This window comes from Monodon monoceros, unplaced genomic scaffold (genome assembly GCF_005190385.1).
Source record: "Monodon monoceros isolate NGI ecotype Baffin Bay Population unplaced genomic scaffold, NGI_Narwhal_1 Contig7577_ctg1, whole genome shotgun sequence".
Classification (NCBI taxonomy): Eukaryota; Metazoa; Chordata; class Mammalia; order Artiodactyla; family Monodontidae; genus Monodon; species Monodon monoceros.
In genome coordinates, this window is record NW_021703121.1 from 7,956 (window position 1) to 29,677 (window position 21,722).

Sequence of the window (21,722 nt, forward strand, 5' to 3'; positions counted from 1 at the left end):
GTGGGTTCTCCTAAAAAGTTAATACCCAGAATTATTGCTTGTTAAATTGGAGTTACAAATTCTTTCAGAGTTACTTAGTATTTTCTTTAATATCAGTATCAAGGAAGGCAAAGCAAATTTACATATTTATTAGGAAATACAGGCACATAATCATAAAACAAGAAAACACAACGTTTCTATAGACTTTATTTTTTAGCAGTGTTTTAATTTTACAGAAAAATTGAGAAGATAGTATAAAGTGTTTCCATATACACTATACCCATTTCCCTCTGTGACGATCAACTTATATTAGTATGTTACATTGTTACAATCAGTGAACAAATATTGATACATTATTGTTTACTATAGTCCATACATTAGTCCAGTTCCTTAGTTTTTACCTAATGTCCTTTTTCTATTCCAGGATTTCATCCAAAACATCACATTACATTTAGTTGCCATGTTTCCTTAGGCTCCTCTTGGGTTTGATAGCTTCTCAGATTTTCCTTGCATGACCTTGGCAATTTTGAGTAGTTAGGCTTGTGTAGGATGCCCGCTACTAGAATTTGTTTGATGCATGTTTCATGATAATATTGGGATTATGTGTTTTGGGGAGGAAGACCACAAGAGTAGAAGGGTTATTTTGTCAGATCACATCAAGTGTACAAAGTATCAATATGCATTATGAATGCTGAGGTCGACCTTGATCACCAGGCTGAGGTAGTGTTTTTCAGGTTTCTCCATTGTAAAATTACTGTTTTCCCTTCTCCATATTGTACTTTTTGGAAGGAAGTCAATATGCTCAGCCCACAACTAAGGAATAGAGAGTTATGCTTAAGATGGAGTACTACATAAACTATTTGGAATTCTTTTGCACTGGAGATTTATCTATTCTCCCGCATTTATTTATGTATCCAATTATTTATTTATATCAGAAGAACTCATGGATTTTTATTTTATACTTTGGGTTATAATCTAATTCTACGTTAGTTACTTTGTTCCTCAAATTGCTCTAGTCCTGACCCTTGTGAACTCTTTTCAGTTCAGTGGCTCGTGTGCCACTCTGAGGTATCCCCATCCTATATATTTTTTTGGAACTTCCTTACTTTCTGACACTATAAGATGGCCTTGTGTATAAATCTTGTATATTTACTGCCCCAGTCCTAGAATCAGCTGTTTCTTCAAGGATAACTAGGTCTTTTTAGTGGAGAACAGCATTAGACAGCAGGATCTGGGCGTGGGGTGTGCTAATTGCTGCCCGGATGTCATTGCTTCTAGATCTTCTCAGCTGACAGAGCAAAGAGATAACATGTGTGTACATTCCCCACGTATATGGACATATCTATAAGTATCTCTCTACATAACCATGTGTGTTAAGGTAATATGAAGCAATATTAAGCTAAGCATGAATGTAGATTGATGTTTCCAGCTTTAATCTGTTACCACATAGACCATCTTAGCCTCATCTCTTGCTTATCTTTAAATTTCAACTGCGGCAAAACACTTGACTTTTAGAAGTATGAAAATCAAATTGTAGCTACTTTGGGAAGCCACATCATCTAGCAGAAGAATTCTTAAAGGGCAAGGTGTATATCATCAAATTTTAATTTACAGTCAGCAGTACTTTGTAACATCCATAGGCCTCCAGACCTCTGCTTCCAAGAAGAGGAAGTAGCCCATTTCTCCCAGGTTCTTCCACTTAAAACTAAAACCCTGAACATAACAACAGACAAACATAGGAAGACACTGAAAGGTGGAAATGAGAAGGCAGACTTAACTAGGGACTTTGGGACTTGAGGAATAACATGGTGATGAGTCCCCTGTGTTTCCTGTTGCTTCCCATACATCCTGGAGAGGGTGTTACAGGAACCCCCAATCAATAACCACCAACAGAACAACAGACAAAAAAGCTTCAAAAAAGAAAACACAAACCCCCCGTTCCCCCTAGCCAAGGTATGAGGAAAGGGGTTGTCAAAGACAGAAAACCATTTGGGCAATAATATACACACTACTCGAGCCAAGTGCCAGTGGCATATTGCACCCATCCCCTATGTCCTGTGGTTTCAGTTGGGCCAAGCTAGGATTTGATCTTCCACCCCACCCCACTCCTGCCCTCCAGAAGAGGCAGCGCTCTGATTCGCCACCAGGGCTGTTTCAGTGTGGTGCAGTGGGGAGCTGAGCCTCCACCCCTTTGCATCAGCAAAGAGACTTTCAAAGGTGGTACCTGACAGGCTAGTTAACACTGGGCTGCCCTCACACAGTCGTGGGGTCCAATGGTGGGACCTAGCCTCCGTCTCTCCCTGACATCGATAAGAATAGGAAGTTACACGTTGGAGGGAGTAGGCACCCCACTAACCCCCAACACATGGTGTCAGTGAGACCCAATGGGGTGCTGAATCCCCATGACCGTCCTGAGGCAGTAAGACAGAATGAGATGGCACAAGCAGGGCTAGTTGGCAGTTCTCTTCCTCTTACCCTGGTGTCAGTGGGGCCAGCAGGTAGCTGACCCTCTACCCACACCCGGCATCAACAAGAAGGAATGAAGTGGGAGGAAGGACAGCAAACACAGCAAACACTTCACCTCTCCCCTCCCCTGGTGTCAAGAAATCTACTGGGGAGATGAACTTCCACTCCTACTAAAAGGCAACACAATGATATTAATGTTCCCACTTTTGGGGGGAAGGTGTCAGAAGGGCCAATAGGGTAGCTGAACTTCTACTTGATCTGTCTGCAGTGAGAGAATGTAAGTGCCCACTTTTGCTGGGGTTTTGACAGTAGGGCCCAATGGAAATCTGTACGTAGCCCCCCACTCCTCATACTACACCTCCAATAGGATGACTTCCTTCTAAAAAGTAATAATAAAATTAAATGGGATACAGAGTCATATAATAACTCACAATGTTTAGAATCCAATTGAAAAATACTCATGGCACCAAGAACCAGGAAATCACAGAATAAATGAGAAAAGACAATAAACCTACACCAGCACTGAGATAAAACATCTATTGAAATTATCAGACAGGGGTTTTAAATAAGCTGTCACATAAATGCTTCAATTAGCAATTATGTGTTCCTTGACGGAAATGGGAAAAATAGAAAATGTGAACAAAGAACCAGAAGTTATAAGAATAAAAACAAATGAGAAGAGTAGAACTGAAAAATACAACAATCCAAAAACTTTGCTCAAGAGTAGAGTGGAGATTACAAAGCACAGAATCATGAACTTAGAAGAGATCAATACAATGTACCAAATGTACAGAGAAAAATAGGCTGAGGGGTAGAGATGGGAGAAAGAACAGGATCTCAAGAACCTGTAAACAGTAACAAAAGCACTAACATTCATATCATCAAGGTTCCAGAATGAAAAAAGAGAGCACGTAGGACTGACAAAGTATTCAGAGAAATCATGACTAAAACGTTCCCAATTTTTTTAGAAGACATAAGCACACATTCAAGAATCTGAGCAAATCCAAAGAGGAAAAACACAAAGGTATCCTTGTCAAGACGCGTCATAATTAAACTTCTGAAAAGTAGAGACAAAACAAATCTCGAAAGTGGACAGGCAGAAACGATGCATCACTTATTGAGAAACCAATTCCAATGACAGCATGTTTCTTGTCTAAAATTATGGAGTCAGAAGCATTGACATAACATTTTTCAAGTAGTAAAAGAAAAGAACTCTCAGCCACAAATTCACACTTTTTATATCCACTTTCTTGTTTGACTTATATTAATGGACTACCAACTCATCTTTCTATATCTGGGCCTGCCATCACACTTCTCCAAAAATCTAGTCACAGTATTTCCAGAGTGATCTTTCTGAAAAAGAAACAAATTTTTCTTATAAAAGTACCTGATTGTGTTATGAAACTTTTCTCTCTTCTAAGTTACCAGGTAAAATCCTTCAATGGATTCCCATCTTTCTTGGAGTGAAATCTCACATCCAAACTCTCTTTGTCCTTTTGGGCTGCTGTAAGATTATACTGCAGGTTGGGTGGCTCATAAACACCAGGAATTTTTTTTCCCACGGCTCCGGAGGCTGCCAGTTCAAGAATAGGGTGCCAGTATGGTCAGATGAGGGCCCTCTTCTGAATCACAGACTTCTCATTGTATCCTCACATGGCAGAAGAGCTTAGGGAGCTCTGTGGGGTCTCTTTTATAAGAGCACTAGTAACAGTCATTTCCCAAAGGCCCCACCTACTAATACTATCAGCTACGGAAATTAAGATTTCAACGTATGAATTTGGAGGGGAACACAAAGACTAGACCGTAGCACTTACTATACATACATGGACCATGCATGATCTGGCTTCTACCCCCCTCTCCATTGTCTTCTTTTCCTACACGCCAGTGAGCATTTCTCTTTTTTTTTTTTTTCTTTTTTTTTGCGGTACGCGGGCCTCTCACTGTTGTGGCCTCTCCCGTTGCGGAGCACAGGCTCCGGACGCGCAGGCTCAGTGTCCATGGCTCACGGGGCCTAGCCGCTCCGCGGCGTGTGGGATCTTCCCGGACCGGGACACGAACCCGTGTCCCCTGCATCGGCAGGCGGCCTCTCAACCACTGCGCCACGAGGGAAGCCCCAGTGAGCATTTCTTATACTGATTATGAATGGAACTCCTTTCTGGACTGATCCTTAACCATTCATTTTCTGGCAGCTGTGAATTTATCTTCTCTTTTCCTCAAAACTTCACCCTTCCTTCATGTTACATATCCATTTCAATTGCCTTCTACAGGAAGCCCTACTGATATCGCCCATACACTACTGTCCACAGCATGAATTAAGGTCTTACTGTGTCTTCCTGTAGCACTCTGTAATATCTTTTACGGTAACTATGGATTTTCTTATTTGAGTGTCACAATACATTGAATTCTAGGTGGCACTATAATGATTTTAGTAACAGTAACACTGGTGCCTAGTTTAACCCATGACATACTTTAGGTGTTCAATAAATGTGTGTTGAATGAGTGAATGAATGAATGGTCAATTTGAAATCTTAATCATGTTACTTTTCAAAAATCTGTTACAAGATACCACAGTTTTCCAGAAGATTAGGGAGTTAGGACCTTAAACTTGATTTAACAGAGGGAATTTTTACTCATACATCATGCTTAAATACCTCAAAGTAAAACCATAAACCCAGGAATTTAAGGTTATCCATTTGGACTTTCAAGCCAATAATTAATATCTCCTGCCCCGACTGTATTAGATGGTTTCGATGCTCCACTCATATCTCCCCAGCACTCATCATTCCAGTATATGCTGCTAGAATCATGCTGCCGCCTGCAATTATCCACCTTAGGGCAGGCCAGAAGTGTACAGGAGTTAATGTATCTGGGTGTAGCTTTCAACCAAGGACAGAGGGGACTGGAAGATAAGTACTTCAAGTTTCTCACCGATTCTTGGGATAACTCTGAGACATGTTCTGTAGAGTTTCACAGAACTCGCCTGAAGTACTGGCAGCAGTTCCCTGCAGGAGTAATTTATTCGGTAATGCACCTCTGTTGGCTTCCTTCCATGCCTCCATTCTCAATTCCCACTCCACTTCTGAGTTTTCTGGAAGCACCTCCCAGATGAGCAGTTTGCACTCAAATTATTGCCTCAAGTTCTGCTTCTAGGGGAACTCAGTTGATAGCCTCCTAACAACCCAGTGCTCCTTACAGAGCCGTCACTGGTACAAGTACCAAGGCACGGCACATTACGTATCACTCCTCCTAAATCCTAATATTTTTCAATAGATAGGAAAGAGCATGACCTTGAAGAGAAAAAGAGTTTATATGAGGATGGCCAATGGATAAGGGGAAGGAGAGACAGTGCCATTTGTTTTCCATGAATGATAGTGTGAAATGTATGGGCAGATGGTCTAACAGGTGTGACTATAATTTGAGGAGCCTGCTCCCTTGGTTACAGAAGACTGCTATTGTTATTATTATGGAACCACAACCTCATGACTTTATTGTTTCACTTGATGTTACCTTCTCCTTTACCCTTAAATCTTTGTACATCACTGAATTGCAGCCAATAGATTTATTTTCTCCCTATGGCTCCATCACAGAAAAAGACACAGACGTGCACACACACACACGCGCGCGCACACACACACACACAGAGTTTTGTGTATGCCAGTGCTAGAAAAGACAAGCTCAAGGTGCATGTATGCAATGGATATTGTACATTACAGGTCTCTGTGAAATAGTCTTCTGCAGGTTCCTATGTTTATTTTATGAATAATTAACTTTAGTAAAGTTAATTTCCTGAAGATCTTGTTGAAGACTGAAGAAAGGAAGTAAATTGTAAAGAAAACGACTTCGAAACTTGCCCTTTTCGCCCTCTCTTTGTGTCTTAATGAACAAAGGATAACTGGGCCTTTTTTGAAGCCTTTGCTTGAGTTGAAGACACAAAATGCAACCTGTACTCTTATCATAATATGTTCAGTTTATGAGTACCCAAACTTATAAACCGTGAATTTCCCTAAAGTTATTATACCATTTAGAAGATGTTTGCTTGGACGTTTACTTAAAACCAAACAACTGAGGTCTATGTGTCCAAATAATTTCCTTCTCTTTTGCTGTCTCCATTTCAGTTTCCTGAGTTTCTGGGAAGGCCTGGTTTCCCCAAAGGAAGGATTTCTGGTAGAAGTCTGAAAGTCTGACCCAAGAAAAAAAAATCCAGTACAGCCAATGAATTGAGGACAAGAAGTTTTCCGATCAGGTAGGAACATTTAATCTCATACATTACGATCGCCTTAAGTAAGGTGTGCTGATAGCTGGATATGATTTAACTGCTTGGAAAAAGATGCATATATATTATATGACCTACCCCACAAGGAAGCTGTTCTCAATTCTCTTAGAGGTTGTGGTGTTTATCAGAGAGTGCCTTGGGGGAAAATGAATACAATAACAGTATGATGCTTTTTTTTTATTATTAGCTCTTTGTTGCCAAGTACACTTGGTGACCTTGGTGCCTGTGGTTTAATCCAGGGGGTTAGACATGTGGAACAGCACATTAACCCTCTTTAGTATTTTCTCCCAAGACAAATCATTTTTATAGGTTGCCTCCATGGTCTTCTAGTTGCTTATCAAAATGAAGCATCAAGTCTTCTAAGTGTGCAATAGCCCCAGTCAGTGTGAGGAAATCAGCTTGGTTCTTATTGGGGCACAGCTTCTTGGCCTTGGCACAAAGTGAGTTCACATAGGGAGTTAGAAGGAGGAGAACGGGACATGAGAAAGGGGAGTTCTGTGTTCTCATTTACCTATGCATGTTGAAACTCCACTAACAGCTTTATTTTCATTAGCAATTTGTGATAAAAACTTAGGGTAAAGGGAATAATGAAGCTGTCCCATTATATGGCAGGACAAAAGATAGTAGTGACATCAAAATCAGGGCCTATCCATCTCGTTTGCAGTTATATACTGAGTGTTTAGCATAGCATTTGACCCCTCATCAGTATTCAATAAGAAGATGCGTGTTGAATGACTTAGGGATGAATTGATGAATGAAAAAAGTTAATATGGTAGAAAATGTGTTTTATCCTCGTATTTTCGTGTGTTGACTTCTGTATTTCAAGACCCAGCACTGTAACTGACACATAGAATATAAGCAATAAAATGTGTTGAAAGAATGAGTGAGTCCCCACTATTCTAAGAATAATTTTAAGACCAACGCAGACCCCATATCTGCCAGAGGTATCCAGAGGTGAAAGCCTGGATCTCAGCTAGTGGTAGAGCTGACAGGATTTATCTAGTTTTAATAATTTACAGCTCATCCCATTACATTTAGGCATAGTACCTACATGAGCCATACAATTAAATGTTGACTGAAAAACAATGCACAACCTAGAAGTTGAGAATTATGTTTTATGTGGAAGACATACTGAGGACTGAAATCAGGAGACAGCCTCTCAGATAGCTCTGAGGGACTGTTCTGAAGAGCTAAGGGAGGGCACAGGGTATTTAGAGGTTCTTGCAAAACAAAAAAAAAAAAGACAGGTAGTTGGAACATCAAAAGATTACTGTTAATTAAAGAAACTAGACATCTTAAGTTAATAAATGTAGCACTTTTCTATATATGGTGAGATGCAAGAATCTGGTCTCCTGGAAATCATTCCCTTGATTTGCACTTTAATTATCTAGGGCCAGTATCCTGTTTTCTCCATCCTGAATCCCCTCAGGGTGCGGCTTTGGGTGTGGCTTCAGTGGCTGATGGCTTGATGGCTATAACATCCTGTGTTACTGATAAGGCTGGCTACATTCTTTGTCTACATAAATGACTTGAATATGGATAGTAAATCTGTGGATTTGCAAAACGTAATTCTTGGAGCATTTTTATAAGGACAAAGTTCAGGGCAATTTCAGAATCACTAGTGGCTAAAATTGCTATTTATACTTTTCCACTGGTAGGTAGTAATCTGCCGTTGCTGTCTTCAGTATTCCCAAGGGATAACAAAAGCCATTTAATTCAAGAAAGAAAGGTAAAATTTAGCACAATGCAGCTTCCACAAAACCAAACACACACCCAACTCTCTCAGGTATGAAGTAGTAATCTAAAATAGAATCCTGGAACTAATTGCAAAACAAGAGCAAATGTACTCATATTGGATAATTTTATTCTTTTATTAATGTTTGATACATATATGTATTTATTATTAAAATTCAAAGTTGCTATATGGAGAAATAGTTTTGTACCAATAGTGTCTTTGTATGTGTTTATCAATAATGTATGAGATTGCCTCCTATGCTCCTTTTCTTTTATTGGGGGGGGAGGGGGTGTGTCACGCTACGTCAAGGTCGGGAGTCAAACCCGCCACGACTGTCCATGAGGGGTTTTCCCGGGTCCCCACTTCAGGCCGGTGGGGGTGGCCAGGGGCAGCCGAAGACGTGCGTACGTGCGTGCGTGCGTGCGTGCGAGCCTGCGAGTCCACGGGGCGGATCGCGCGTGCCGGGAGTGTTTCAGCCCGGCCCCCGGCTCATTGTGGCCGCCTCACGCCGGCCCGAGTTCGCAGCAGCGGTGGAGGTCCCGGGCCTGTGACCACAAAGAGGGAGCCGGGGGTCGGACGGGAGCGCTGCGGCGGCAGCTGAGGCCCAGACCAGGCCCCCCTCAGCCTCCCGCCTGCCCGTCTGCCCCGCCCCCGCCGGCGGCGCCGCGCCCCTCCCCCAACCGCCAGACTAGCGCGGTGCGGGGCCCGCGCGCGAAGACATGGGGGAGAAGCTGGAGCTGAGGCTGGAGTCGCTCTTGGGGACCGAGCCCGCCGTCTCCCCGTGGCCGCTGCCGGTCTACGTAAGTGCCGCCCGTCCCCTCCTCCCGGACCCCCGCTCCTGTTCCCCCACGGCGCGCGCTGAGCCCACCGGGAGACGGAGCGACTCGAGTCGCCAGACCCTCTTTGGAGCCCCCCTTCCCGCCCCGCCGTGGTTCTCCGCGGCAGTTTCCAGCCCCCGCGCGCAGGGTGGGCAGAGGGGAGCCGGCGCCGGCCGGGGGGCACAGACTCGGCCGCGGGGACCCCGCGCTTCCGAGGGGCGCCCGAGCCGGTCTGCGGTTGGCTCTGCAGGGCTGGGGACCCCGGTCCCCCCGGTCCCCCCGGGCCTGGAATGTCGGCGGGCTTGCCCTTCTGTACTTTAGGATCTGACATGTAGGGTTTCTTTTTCCTGGTAGTTTATTCTTAGCGCTGTCAACGTGCTTAGTGTTTTTAATTTTTTTTTATTTTTCAGGGCACCCTTTCCTCCCTCTCTCCAGTTTTTTTGTGTTTCTGTTTTGTTTTGTTTTAGTCAGGCATTTTGTCCCTCTGATCTTGAGTGGGTGGGCTGGCAGGACACTTGGAGAGGAGGCGTTCTGTCCCCTGATCTTGAGTGGCCTTTGGAAAATGACAGGCCAGACGGAAATTTACACAGGCGTCCGGTGATTCCAGAAATGCAGGGTGTCCGGCTAGGTGGGCGCCCGGCCTGTCGTCCCCCGTGGCGGCGTGGTGCGCGTGTTCCTTGTCTCAGGGTTTACGCTTGGGCCCCGCAGCCCACCTTCCAAAGGGAAAGCGCAGCGGGCGCCTTGGGCCGGCGCCTTTGGGGCGCCCTTTCGTGCGCTCGGCTTGCGGGGGACCGGCCTCCAGGCGACCCGGCGGGGAAGCCCGCGCGACCCGGCCGTCGCGCGGGCTCCGTGTGTGTCAGTTTGTGGAAAGTGTGTCGCGCGCGGCCGGGGTCGGGGTCGGGACGCTGGGACCACCTGGGAGCCGATGTAGAGGGATATGATTTCCATTTTCAAGGCGCATTCATCCTGTGCAGGGAGACAGCCTAACATAAAATTTGCCTAACAAAAAATATATTAACAGGTGGAAAGACTATCTCCCAGTTGAACAGCGGATGCCTGGGACTCGTTTCATTGCTTTCAAAGTTCCTTTAAAAAAGGTGAGCAAAAGTTAATACCATATTCTTCCAGAAATCTGAATTCACCATATAGAGCCCTGGCTCTCAACCCCGTCGTACTCCATTTTCCCGTTTTATAGCAAATAGTTTTTAATACCTCTTTTACTATCCAGAAATGGGATTCATAGACAAATACAACCAACTTTTGTACTTAATTAAAAAACAAAAAAAAAACAATGCAATGCCCTAACTATAAATAAAGAATAAAGTAATTTATAAGAAAGTAATATGTATCTCAGTATGTAAATGTTTGGGGATGACTATACTAGAAATAAAGAAATAGTCGGTTACTTGTACCATGAATGCAATAAACTGTGGACTTTGATTGATAACGATGTGTCAGTGTTGGTTCATGAATTCTAACAAATGAAGCACACTGGTATGGCATGTTGATAATGGGGAAGGCTGTGTGGGATGAAGGAGAGAGGGTATAAGTGGGAGCTGTGTACATTTTGCTCAGTTTTGCTGTGAATCTCAAACTGCTCTAAAACTAGTCTACTAATTAAGAAAAAAAGTGTGTGTTGCTGACACTTGAATAACCAAAGAGATCAATGGAACAGGGTACATGTATAAGCCAAATACATGAAAGAATATTTAGCAGTGAAAGCCATCCTTCCTATATGTAGATATTCAAGAAGTATTTATTTCTGTGTCTATTTTCAGGCACTCCGCTTGGAGCTGGCAATACAGTGGTAGGCAAAATTGATGTGGTCCCTGCCTTCTGGGAGTTTCGAGTCAGGTTAGGAGACCAACATGAAATAAACAAACATAGAAATAACTATATAGAAGTGAGCTTATTTTCTTCCGTCTAATCTCTCTGGAAGAAAGGATTGTAATATCGCTTGTAAGCTACAGAGGAGGAAACTTTACTTTGAATCTCATATGTTAGCATCCCAGGGTTTGAATAAATGGATAATATAGTAAAGGATTTTAAACATATGTTCTTCCTTATTTTATTCTTTCTGACAGAGTTTTGAAAAGAATCTTGCTCCAGAAGAACGTTTCTCCCCCTTGGATCTCTTAACAAAATCCAAGGACAGAATGAAGAACTTGGGCTGATTATTGACTTAGCAAATACTCGCCGCTCTTACAAGCCAGAGGTAAATGGAAGGCGTAATTGAAAATGACCTTCTTTCTGATACTGTAATAATTCATAGTAGTTCAGTAGTTATCATCTTATGCTAAGGTGAGTCCTGGCCTTCTCTCGTGGGTTCAAAAAGGGAAGCTAGTGGTTTCCTTCAATACACATTTGTAATTGCTGTTTCAAAATGAGATGAAAGATATGAATTGAACTATAGTATTTGGCAGTAGGCTCTAGATATGCTTAAGAAATTCTATAAGCTTCCATGTTCTACATTTTGAAAATGAAGTAAACTTTTAGCAGTTACAGTAGTATCCTAAAAAGAAAGAAAGGTATGTCCATTATGTCTTTAGCACTTATGTTAAGCAGTTGCCTGAGCATGTTTAAGCATCAGTGTAAAAGACAATTGTTCTCTAAGTTTTATGCTTCCTTTTCCTAATGCCTTCTGATATAGTACAGAAACCCATCTATTCTCTTGGCCCATGTAGGACATTCCCGTGCAAAAGAATTATCCTCCTTCTGACCTGTTCCATGGCCTTGGGAGACAGTAACACCTAATGTCTTTTAATATTTGTAGAGCAGTTTGCCATTTAGAAAGTTCTTTCATATCCATTGACTTAGTTAATCTTCACAGCAATCCTTTGCTCTTGAAGTGGAAGTAGTACTGATATCTCCTACTGAGTGCTTACCCTGCACTAAGCTCAGAGGATAGACAACTACAATTACTAATTTTCCAGACGATGAAACTGACTCTCGGAAAAGGAAGAATTGAAATTTCAGCTCTGTTATTGCTTTTTTTTTTATTGTGGTAAAATATAGAGAAATCATATTTCTTTTAACCGTTTATAAATATGCAGTTCAGTGGCATTAAGTACAGTCACAGTGTTGTGTAACCATCACCGCTGTCTAGAACCAAAACTTTTTCATCATCCTCAACAAAAACTCTGTAACCATCAAACAGTAACAACCCCATTTTCCCTCCCACCAACCCTTGGTAACCTCTATTCTATTTTCTGTCTCTGTGAATTGGCCTATTCTAGGTACCTCGTGTAAGTGGAATCTGCAGTATTTGTCCTTCTGTGTCTGGCTTATTGCACTAAACATCGTGTTTTCAAGGTTCATCCATGTTATAGCACGTAACGAAATGCCATTTCTTTTTTGGCTTAGAAAATCCCATTGTGTGTATATAGACCATAGTTTGTTATTCAACGGTTGATTGACACTTGGTTGTTTTCCACCTTGTAGGTATTGTGAATCATGCTGCTATGATCATTGGTGTACAGATATTTGTTCAAATCCCTGCTTTCAGTTCTGTTAGATGTGCAGCGTAGGTAGTAGCAGAGTTGTTGGATCATAGCCTACTGCCAAATACTAAGCTCTACGCTTAACCTGTGAGAAAGTGCCAAACTGTTTTCTACAGTGTCGTCTTGTTTTTAAACAATTATCACAAATTTTAAGCATATACAAAAGTATAAAACTACTGTGAGTGTTCCTTGTATACCCATGAACTCATCCAGCTTTCTTATTTACCAACTGATGGCTGTCATGTTTTATCTATACCCCCACCTGTTTCACCCCATTCCGTATTATCTTGAAGCAGCTCCGAGACAACATGTAAATTACACCTGTACGTTTTTGGTACGTGCATTTAAAATATAGGACTTTTATTCCTTAATATCATTTTTTAATATTAAATACCCAGGGAGTGCTCAAATTTGCAGTTGTCTCCTAAACGTCATAAAAAATTGTCTATAAGAATTTTGAATTAGATCCAAATAAGGTCCACACTTTGCCGTGGATTGTTAGGTCTCTGAAGTCTTGTTTAATCTATAGGTTCTCCCTCCATGTCTCTCTCACTTTTTTTTTCCTCCTTGAATTTTGTTTTTAAAGAAACCAGGTAATTTGTCCCATCTAGATGCCGATGATTACATTCCATGTGTTGGTAACATATTCTTCAGTCCTTTTATTTCCTGTAAATCGGTAGTTGATCTGAATGAAGCTTGCATGTTTTGTTTTGGCAAGACAGTTTCATGGGTGATGATGTGTTCTTCCATGGAGACGTATATAGTTGTGTCTTTCTGTGGTATTAGCAGTCACTGATGATTCATGCCTACATCCATTAATTCAGTTGAGGCTTCAAAGAATGGTGAATTCTGTTGTTCCTTTTTTCACTTATTAGCTGGGTATATTTGTACGAGGAGAAGATTCCCCTCATCAGCTGTTTGGTTGCTCAGTTGTAGAGGCATGATTCTCTTCTTTTATTTAACAGTTTTCAAAATAATGAGTTGATTCACAAATATCCTCCAGTGTTGACCAGTTTTGTAAAATTTTATTTATTCCTATCACCGTGGACTCCGTTACAGTTATTATTCTAACTGAGGCCCTATCTTTGGCCAGTTGGAGCTTCTCGGTGACTCCTGAGTCCTTTTGACATGACATCAGTTGTTTCTAGACTTTTTCAGTGGTCAGAGCTAGGAAATATGTACGTTTGTTTTTAATATTTTTAAAATATGTCATAGGTTCCTCCTGCTACTTTCCATTTAAATTCAGAACTAGAGAATTTTCACTTATCCTTTTCTGTCTTCTATTGATAGTCTACTTTCTCCCACCTCAAGAATACCAGTTCTCAACAATGCCTGAAATTGCCTCTGTTTCCTAATTCGAATCCAAGTTCTTCTGACTCTATTCTACTACTCTCCTTAAATCACAGCCGCTTTATGGCCCTTGAAATGTAAGATAGAACATAAATGTAGGTAGAACTGTTTATATCATTTTGAGTTACATGTGCATTCATTCACATAGATTTGCTTTTCCTTTTGCATGCCTGGTAACTGTCCGTTCTGCAGTTTTAATGAAAATCAAGTGATAATTACTGGTTAAAGCAGCTTTGGAAAAAATGGCTCTCATCAGAATGACTGACATACAAAGTTTAATGTACTCTCCTGGTTTATATTCTGCCTTCTCTAATTAATTTTTTATTCTTTCCCTACAAAGGAAATAATACATATTTTCATGGTTTTGCCTTGTAGGACTTACCAGAAACTCTTCCTTATTTAAAAATGTGTACAATTGGGCATCAGGTGTCAGATGACGACACTAGTTTTAAATTCCAGTGTGCTGTTAATGGGTTTCTGAAAGAACATAAAGATAACGGTGAGTTGCTTTTGTGTTTGTTTTTGTTTTTCCTTTACCTGAACTTTGGTATGCATTTTGAGTGGGGTTGGGGATTTTTAACATTTTTAATAGTTCTGACATTAGTGTCAAGTTGTGTTTGGTAACATTAAGGTGGAAATGTCAGACGGTGCTAATAGAGTACGGTGTTTTTCCTGTTTATGGTCACAAACAATTTAGTTTAGTTTGGAAAGTGATCTTTGTGAGAAATATGAACTGAGCTAGCTTACTTATCTCTTTTTTAAAAATTTGAATGGAAAATACATGAAAACATAAAAATGTTCTTTTGTCCTGTTTATTGGTTGAGAGGTGGAAGAAAAGGTTTAGACTCTCAGGTTCTTAGCGTACACAAAAGAGAAAACAAAAAGCAAAGGTTCAGAGTGAGACAGATCCCTAGAAGCAAAACAAAGCGGAGTGGACCAGGTAGAGTGGCTTCCTCATCATATATGTGTTTAAGATATTTTTGCTGCTTTTACCCTTCGGGTGCAAGTGAGGAAGAACACTACCACCTCTTACTCTTATCTTCAGACAGGAAGAACTTAAAAGGCTGGTGTTTTCTTGTTTCCGCTTTAAGATCTACTCTGTTGATAGTAGGTCTTAATAGCGTGTGAATTTTAAGGATCCACTTGCCTTTTTCTAGCATCTAACTATCAGAAGGAACATGGTGTTTGCCATGTTTTAAGACTGAGGAATCTTTTGTCTTTGGAACACCACTGACGCCCATGTGAAAGTGTTCATTTTGTCCTCTTTCTAAATTTAGCCTGAGGAGTGTGCACTTTATTAACAGACAGTAAATATTCCGTGTATATATAAAATGATGCACGTATATACATAAAACAGGGAGTAGGGGAGAGGGAATAGAGATGGAGGTGGGAAGATAGGGGATAGGAGGCGAGAGAGAGAGGGAGAGACTGGAATTTCAAGATAAATTTTCATTCTATAACCTGGTTGCTTAATGCAGGTACTAGCTCTTAAATATCTTCAGCCCTATTCACAGATCTTCCGTGTACTTTAGCTTTAAAACTTGAGAGGCTTGGCCTGTCCTGTGATAACCAGGGTGTCTAGAAAGGAGGCAAATTATCTGATGTGTTTAAACTGTAGTCACAGAAATGTTACCTCTTAGGACGTTAGGGCGCAGCTGCCGGCCTACTCACTTCCTCCAGGCTCCTTTGTGTGTGTTCTGTCTGTTCCGCGTGGGCTAGAAGATCCTTACAAGTGCATGAGAACACGTTTGTAAACCTTGATTGTTCACATGTTATACCAAGTGTAGTCCATTGCATATGCTGACTCCTCTGTGGGTCTTCTGCATGCAGTGGGCTAACTTCACCATGCTGTCTGCCATTGCAGTCTCAGGACCTTAGTTATGGTCCATTGGTGACTTCCTCTGCTGTAAGGCCCTCCCACAGATGCCAGGCTCACTGATAATGAGGAGGAGACTATACTACGCACTCCCTAGAATTGGTAGAGACTCAGAAAATGAATTGTTTCAGTAAACACCGAGAGCCTTATAGGTTTGTTGTTAGGGCACGGGGATACGGAGGTGAGTAGAAGTCTTTGTTCAGTAGCAACTTACAGTTGTCTAGGAAGAGAAACATGTAGTGAGTATAAGTGGGTTAATTATGATAAAAGAATCAAGTGCAGCAGGAATATAGAGGAGAAATTGAGGAAGGCCTGACCGAGGAGACAGCGTTTGAGCTGGGCTTGGGGGAAGAGGATTTTGCCGGAATGAGGAAAGGACAGCCCAGGTATTGGGGACAGGTACAAAAGGCCCAGGGCTTGAACTTGTGCTCTGGAGGGGCAGCCTCTGGTGTGACTAGAGGGTAGTGTGAAAGGGCAAAGAAGTCATACATTCATTTTCAGCAAATATTTGTATAACACCTTCTAAGTTGAAGGCACTGTTCTAGGAAGTAGGAAGAGAACAAAGTTCTTGCCCTTACGTACTTTCCATTCTAGTGGGGGAGAGAGATGAATAAATAAGTCAATATGTGGAGTGTCAAGCGGTGGTAAATGCTTTGGAGAATAACAAAAGAAGATGAAGAGGTGAGGGAATGTGGTAGGTGATCAGGGAAGTCCCCTCTATTAAGATGTCGATTGAGCAGAGCCTTGCGGTGAGAAACAAGCCATTGGATATCTGGGAGAGTGGAGATGGGGTGGGAGGGTGTGTTCTGGGAGAGTGGAGATGGGGTGGGAGGGTGTGTTCTGAAGCAGAAGGAATAGTAGGTGCAAAGTCCCTGAGGCACGCCTGTGCTTGGCATGTTTGAGGAATAGTAAGGAAGCCAGTGTGGCTGGACAGGGGAAAGTGAGTGAGGGCAGGGCAGTAGAGAATGAGATCAGGGGAGGCTGGCAGGGCAAAGGAGGGAGGTGGATGATGTAGGTCCTTGTAAGTCATAGTTTGAACTTATAATTCAGTTGGAGAGACAGACTGATATTTGTTTATAAAGAGTTCTCAATGCTGTGCTAACAACCTGGGCTGTATTCTGTGCTAAGTGAAGATGTTCAAGCGACAGAGCAATCCAGCCAAGTTTATATTTTAGAAAGATAACAGCGTCACTATCCAAGACACATTGTAGACTATGTATGTAGTACGTGTATAGTGTGCTGCTCTTCTATAAACTACAGGATACCTGTTACGTACAAATACTTACATACAAGATACGAGTGTGAATGTAAGCGCTTGGGAAATATCTGAAAGAACCACACAAGAAACTGGGAGAGTCGGACAACTTTCCATGTCCCGTATGATTGGAATGCTGAAGGGTACACACACGAACTAATGGACGTGTGCTACCAGCCTCCGGCTAAGGAGGGAAATTGCAGGCATCAGAATCCTCTTTACCGATCAAGCGCGTTAATCCGCCTGCGTGATGACAGTCATCTCGACACGCCACGCGGTGGCGCATGCGCGGTAGAAGGAGGTCCGCGAGCTGCGTGGGCTTGTGCCTAGGCGCCTGTGGTTCGTGGCCTTGTGCTGGCACCGGGGATGCCGGGTTGGCGACTTTGGCACTCCTGGCGGGGGTGACATGAGCCAGTTCGTCGGCCACGAGGAAGGGCGGAAAGCACATCCCGGAAAGGTAATACGCCTTGGCCCCTGGGCGTTGCCGGTGGAGCTCGGAGCCCCTGGGCCTGGGCTTCCGTCTCTTGTGCTGTCGCCTGTCACAGTGGCCCCCGTGCGCTGGCCCGTCCGCGCTGTGCTAGGGGGTGCTGGTCGTCTCGCGGCTCAGTTCATAGTAGCTGAAAGGGACAGTGTGTGGTGTTCTGATTTCTCCCCATCGTTTTAAAAGGGAGGCTCTGGCCATTGCTCCTTGGGTAAAATGCAGCGGGACTGCTTTTTAAGATGGGACTGTCAGTGTTGGGGACCCTCCTTAATTACCAGGATGGAATCCCCTTCAGTTCCTCAAGCTGTGTTGTTTAGGCACAGAAAATGTGAGTAATAGGCACCGGAACTAAGTTTGAGTGAAAAAACGCACCGGTACCGCCGAGTTTTCCATCGAGACAGTTGATCTGTGCTGTCTCTTGGAATTATAAAGGGCGTACTGTTGCTTCCTAACCAGTGTCCTTTGAGAACTCTACCTCTGTACGTTCAAATGATGAATTTTGAGGCTTTGCTCATACGTGTAGTAAACCCTTAAATTCCCTAAGACCTTCCTTTCCTCCGTCTCATACCCCATTAAGCCCGCTTCAGTTTATCTCCTGAATTTCTTCTGAACCTGTCAACTCTTCCTCAACATCCTAATACTGAACTTGCCTGTCTGTTGCAATGAGGTCCTAACTAGTGTCCATATATCTTGTTTCCTTCCAATCCATTCTTCACACAAGAAACCTTAGAAGCAAGTTGGGACATTGCTCATAAACATGGCTCAAAAACATTGTTTTGAGAATAGAAAACAAACTGTTGGCCTTTAACACTCTGCGTGGTCTAGAATCCTGTCTGCTTCTCTGCTACGTGGACTCCAGCTTGGTGCCTCTCCAACTTTAATATGGGTATGCCTCTCTTGTGGATCTTGTTAAATGCAGGCTGTAATTCAGTAGTTCTGGGTGGGGCCTGGATTCTGTGCTTCTAACGAGCTCCTAGGTGACGGTGACCCTGAGAGCAAGGGTCCAGCTCCTGCCTTTCTCCCTTCTTTCTGGAAGAGCAGGACGTCTGCCCCCCCGGGAGGAGAAAACATCTGCAACGTGACTACTAGTAGCCAGCTTCCCTCACAGGCAAGGGACCTTTACCACTGCTCCCTACCATTTTGTCTGAGGCGCAGCAAGCCAAAACACTGACGTGCTGAGGTTTGCAGCAAAGAGGAGGTTTATTCACAAGGCAGCCAAGCGAGGAAGTGACGTGACAATAGCTCTCAAATCCGCCTCCCCAAAGGCAAGGGGCTTGGGGTATCTATGGGATAAAGAAAAAAGAAGCAGGGCAGTATGAGGCACGGGGAGCATGAGGAAAGGTGATTGGGAAAAGGTGTGCCCATCATTGTTCTGAGCTGGCGTAACTAGGCTACGGGGCTCAGCACATTCTCAGGCTGTAGTTTTCGGCCCTCTGATGGCAGGAGGTCAAAAGGCACTGGGCCAGGTGGAAGATCGGTGGTCCTCTCCAGTCTTAACCAGCTCAGCCTAACTAGACACAGCTGATTCCAAGTTCCTGGACAATACCCGGGGCAAACATCTTATTGCTTATGCTACGTGCTATTTGGAGGACGTGAAAGTGTTCAAGCTACCTTGAGGAGTGAAGACAGGATTTGACTAATCCTTACACATGGTTTCACCTCCAGATGAGCAGAAGAGGCCTGTAGGCTGAATCTGGCTCCTGGCACCTGGAATTGGAGGCAGATGGTTTAAAAACAGGCTCTCCCGCCCTCTGTGTTATCTTAGGTAGATAGACTACTGAACCTTCCTGTGCCTGTTTCTCCACCAGCAGCATGGGGACACTCAGAGTCCCTCTCTTGGGGGCTGTTATGGGGGTTCAGTGAGCTATAGATGCATGCACAGGCACACGGGAGACACCCAGTGTGTGTTAGCTTCATGCTTACTTTTTATTAGGAGACCAGTATTGTTAGAAGATTTCTGGTTTGGACAACAAATTAGATAGGTGGTCATTACTATAGTTTATGCAACAGCAATTCACATTACCATTTGCAGAAAAGCAGTTGGTTGTCCAGTGGGGATTATAAACATCCATTTACCATGAGCTACTGAACAGATACTTTACACAGTAACTACTTCAAGTACTATTTAAGATCAGTCCTCTATGTTGTCTTAAGCAGTTGTTAACCCCCAATTTCGTGAATAGTACCAAGTAAGTCACTTGAACATCAGCTAGAGCAATCTATTATCACTTAGCAAGCCTAAAGCTATAGTTCAACAATTTTATTTACTGTTCTATGACAAAAATGACTCTCAACAGCTATGCCCTGGATAAGTAATCAGCTAAAGCTAGTTTGACTGACCAAATCTGATTTACTGAGTTAATAAGCCAGTTGATTTAGAAAGGTCTAATGCATATTTCTCATCCATTCAGCATTAAACTGTTTCCCATGCCTAAAATGTCTTTTTTCCCATTCGTACATATCCAGATTCCTACTTCTGTGCCGTAGGGCTTGGCTGAACTACAACTGCCTTTAGTGACACTTTTCTCACCTGCACAATTGGAGATAATTTTAGTCTCCTCAAGACTCCCACGGGGTTACCTCTGTTGTGACACTTGACGATTTGGTGGCATATTTTACTTTATTTTATTTTAAATAGCCTTCCATTACTCCGTGCACATGAAACGGTAAATGCTTTCTCCTAGTAAACGTGTATAACGATTTTCTGAACTCTTCTGCTCTGGGCAAGATTCATGAATACACCAGGCAAACATAGTGAAAGAGGAGACAGTACTTGTGTTATATTCAGTTGGGTCTTGATACCTAAGTGTGACTCTTAACCAAGGATTATGCAGTAATTAAGGACACAGGTTAAAGTTGTTTAGAGTGTGTCCTAAAGTCTCCCTGGCAGAATTTAAATCTCTACTCTGGAAATTGTAGACCTGAGACAAATTACTTCCCTAAACTTCATTTCCTACATCTGAGAAAGATAATAGTATCTACCTTGTAGTAGACTGAATAGTACCATTGCCCCCAAATGTCCACCTTCTAATCCCCAGAACCTATGAATGTCACCTTAAATGGCAGAAGGGACTTTGCCAATGGGATGAAAGTAAGGGTTTTGAGATGGGGAGATTCTTCTGGACTACCTGGATGGACCCAGATGTAACCACTGGTGTTCTCGTAAGAGAGAGGCAGAGGGAGTGTTTACTCCAAAGAGAATGTGATGATGAAGTTGGGGTTGGATTGATGTGGCCAGAAGTCAAGGAATGCTGTCAAGGAAACAGATTCTCCCTTAGAGCCTCTAGAAGGTGGATGGACGGCCTTGTCAACTCCTGGTTCCAGCCCAAGGAAACTGGTTTTGGACCTCTGTCTTCCAGAACCATAAGAGAATGAGTGTGTTTTGTTTTACGCAAGCTCATTGGTAGTCATTTGTTACAGCAGCCATAGGGAACTAATGCGTACCTCATAGGAACTATTTCTCCAATTAAAATGTGTGACTGGAAACACACTTGGTGGCATGTCTGACACACGGTAGGTATGCTACTGTGGGTAGTTCTTGGAAAGTAAAGCCTTGGTTTTTGAGGAATCATCAAAACCAGTACAATGGTTGCCATGTTTCTCCTTGTCCATCCTGGTGACAAACCTGTAGAGAGAGCTCCATCCTTTCCCACAGGACGCCCACCCCTAGTACTTACAGGGAAGAGGTTATGTCTCACTTCAGGCACCTTCCTCTTTCCCTTTCTACTTTTTGTTTCATTAATCTTCATCCAGCTGGCCTTTCTAAGTTAAAAAAACAAAACAAAACAAAACCATTTCTCAATGGATTCAGATACTACCCCAAGTTAATATTCCAACCATGTTCTTGTTCTTCTGGGTCTCACCACCAGAAATTTCTGAGCTGAAATCCTCTCTAGTTTCTAGGATCAGTCACTTTCTAATTTCTCCCTTCTCAAGTTCAGAGTCTTGTCAGTTTAGTCCCTTCCCTAACCACAACATCTATTAAGGTG

General features: G+C 42.8%; 1 long non-coding RNA gene across 2 annotated transcripts; it reads left to right on the forward strand.

Moving 5' to 3' along the window:
* Nucleotides 1–6,559: 6,559 nt before the first annotated feature.
* LOC114891338 lies at nt 6,560–17,880 on the forward strand. Of its 2 annotated transcripts, none has more exons than XR_003792458.1 (4): nt 6,560–6,688; nt 10,293–10,368; nt 11,356–11,486; nt 14,497–17,880. It is a non-coding gene; the product is annotated as an uncharacterized LOC114891338 (long non-coding RNA). The 2 variants fall into 2 exon arrangements; XR_003792456.1 differs by lacking the exon at nt 6,560–6,688 and adding an exon at nt 8,514–9,253.
* Nucleotides 17,881–21,722: the final 3,842 nt, after the last annotated feature.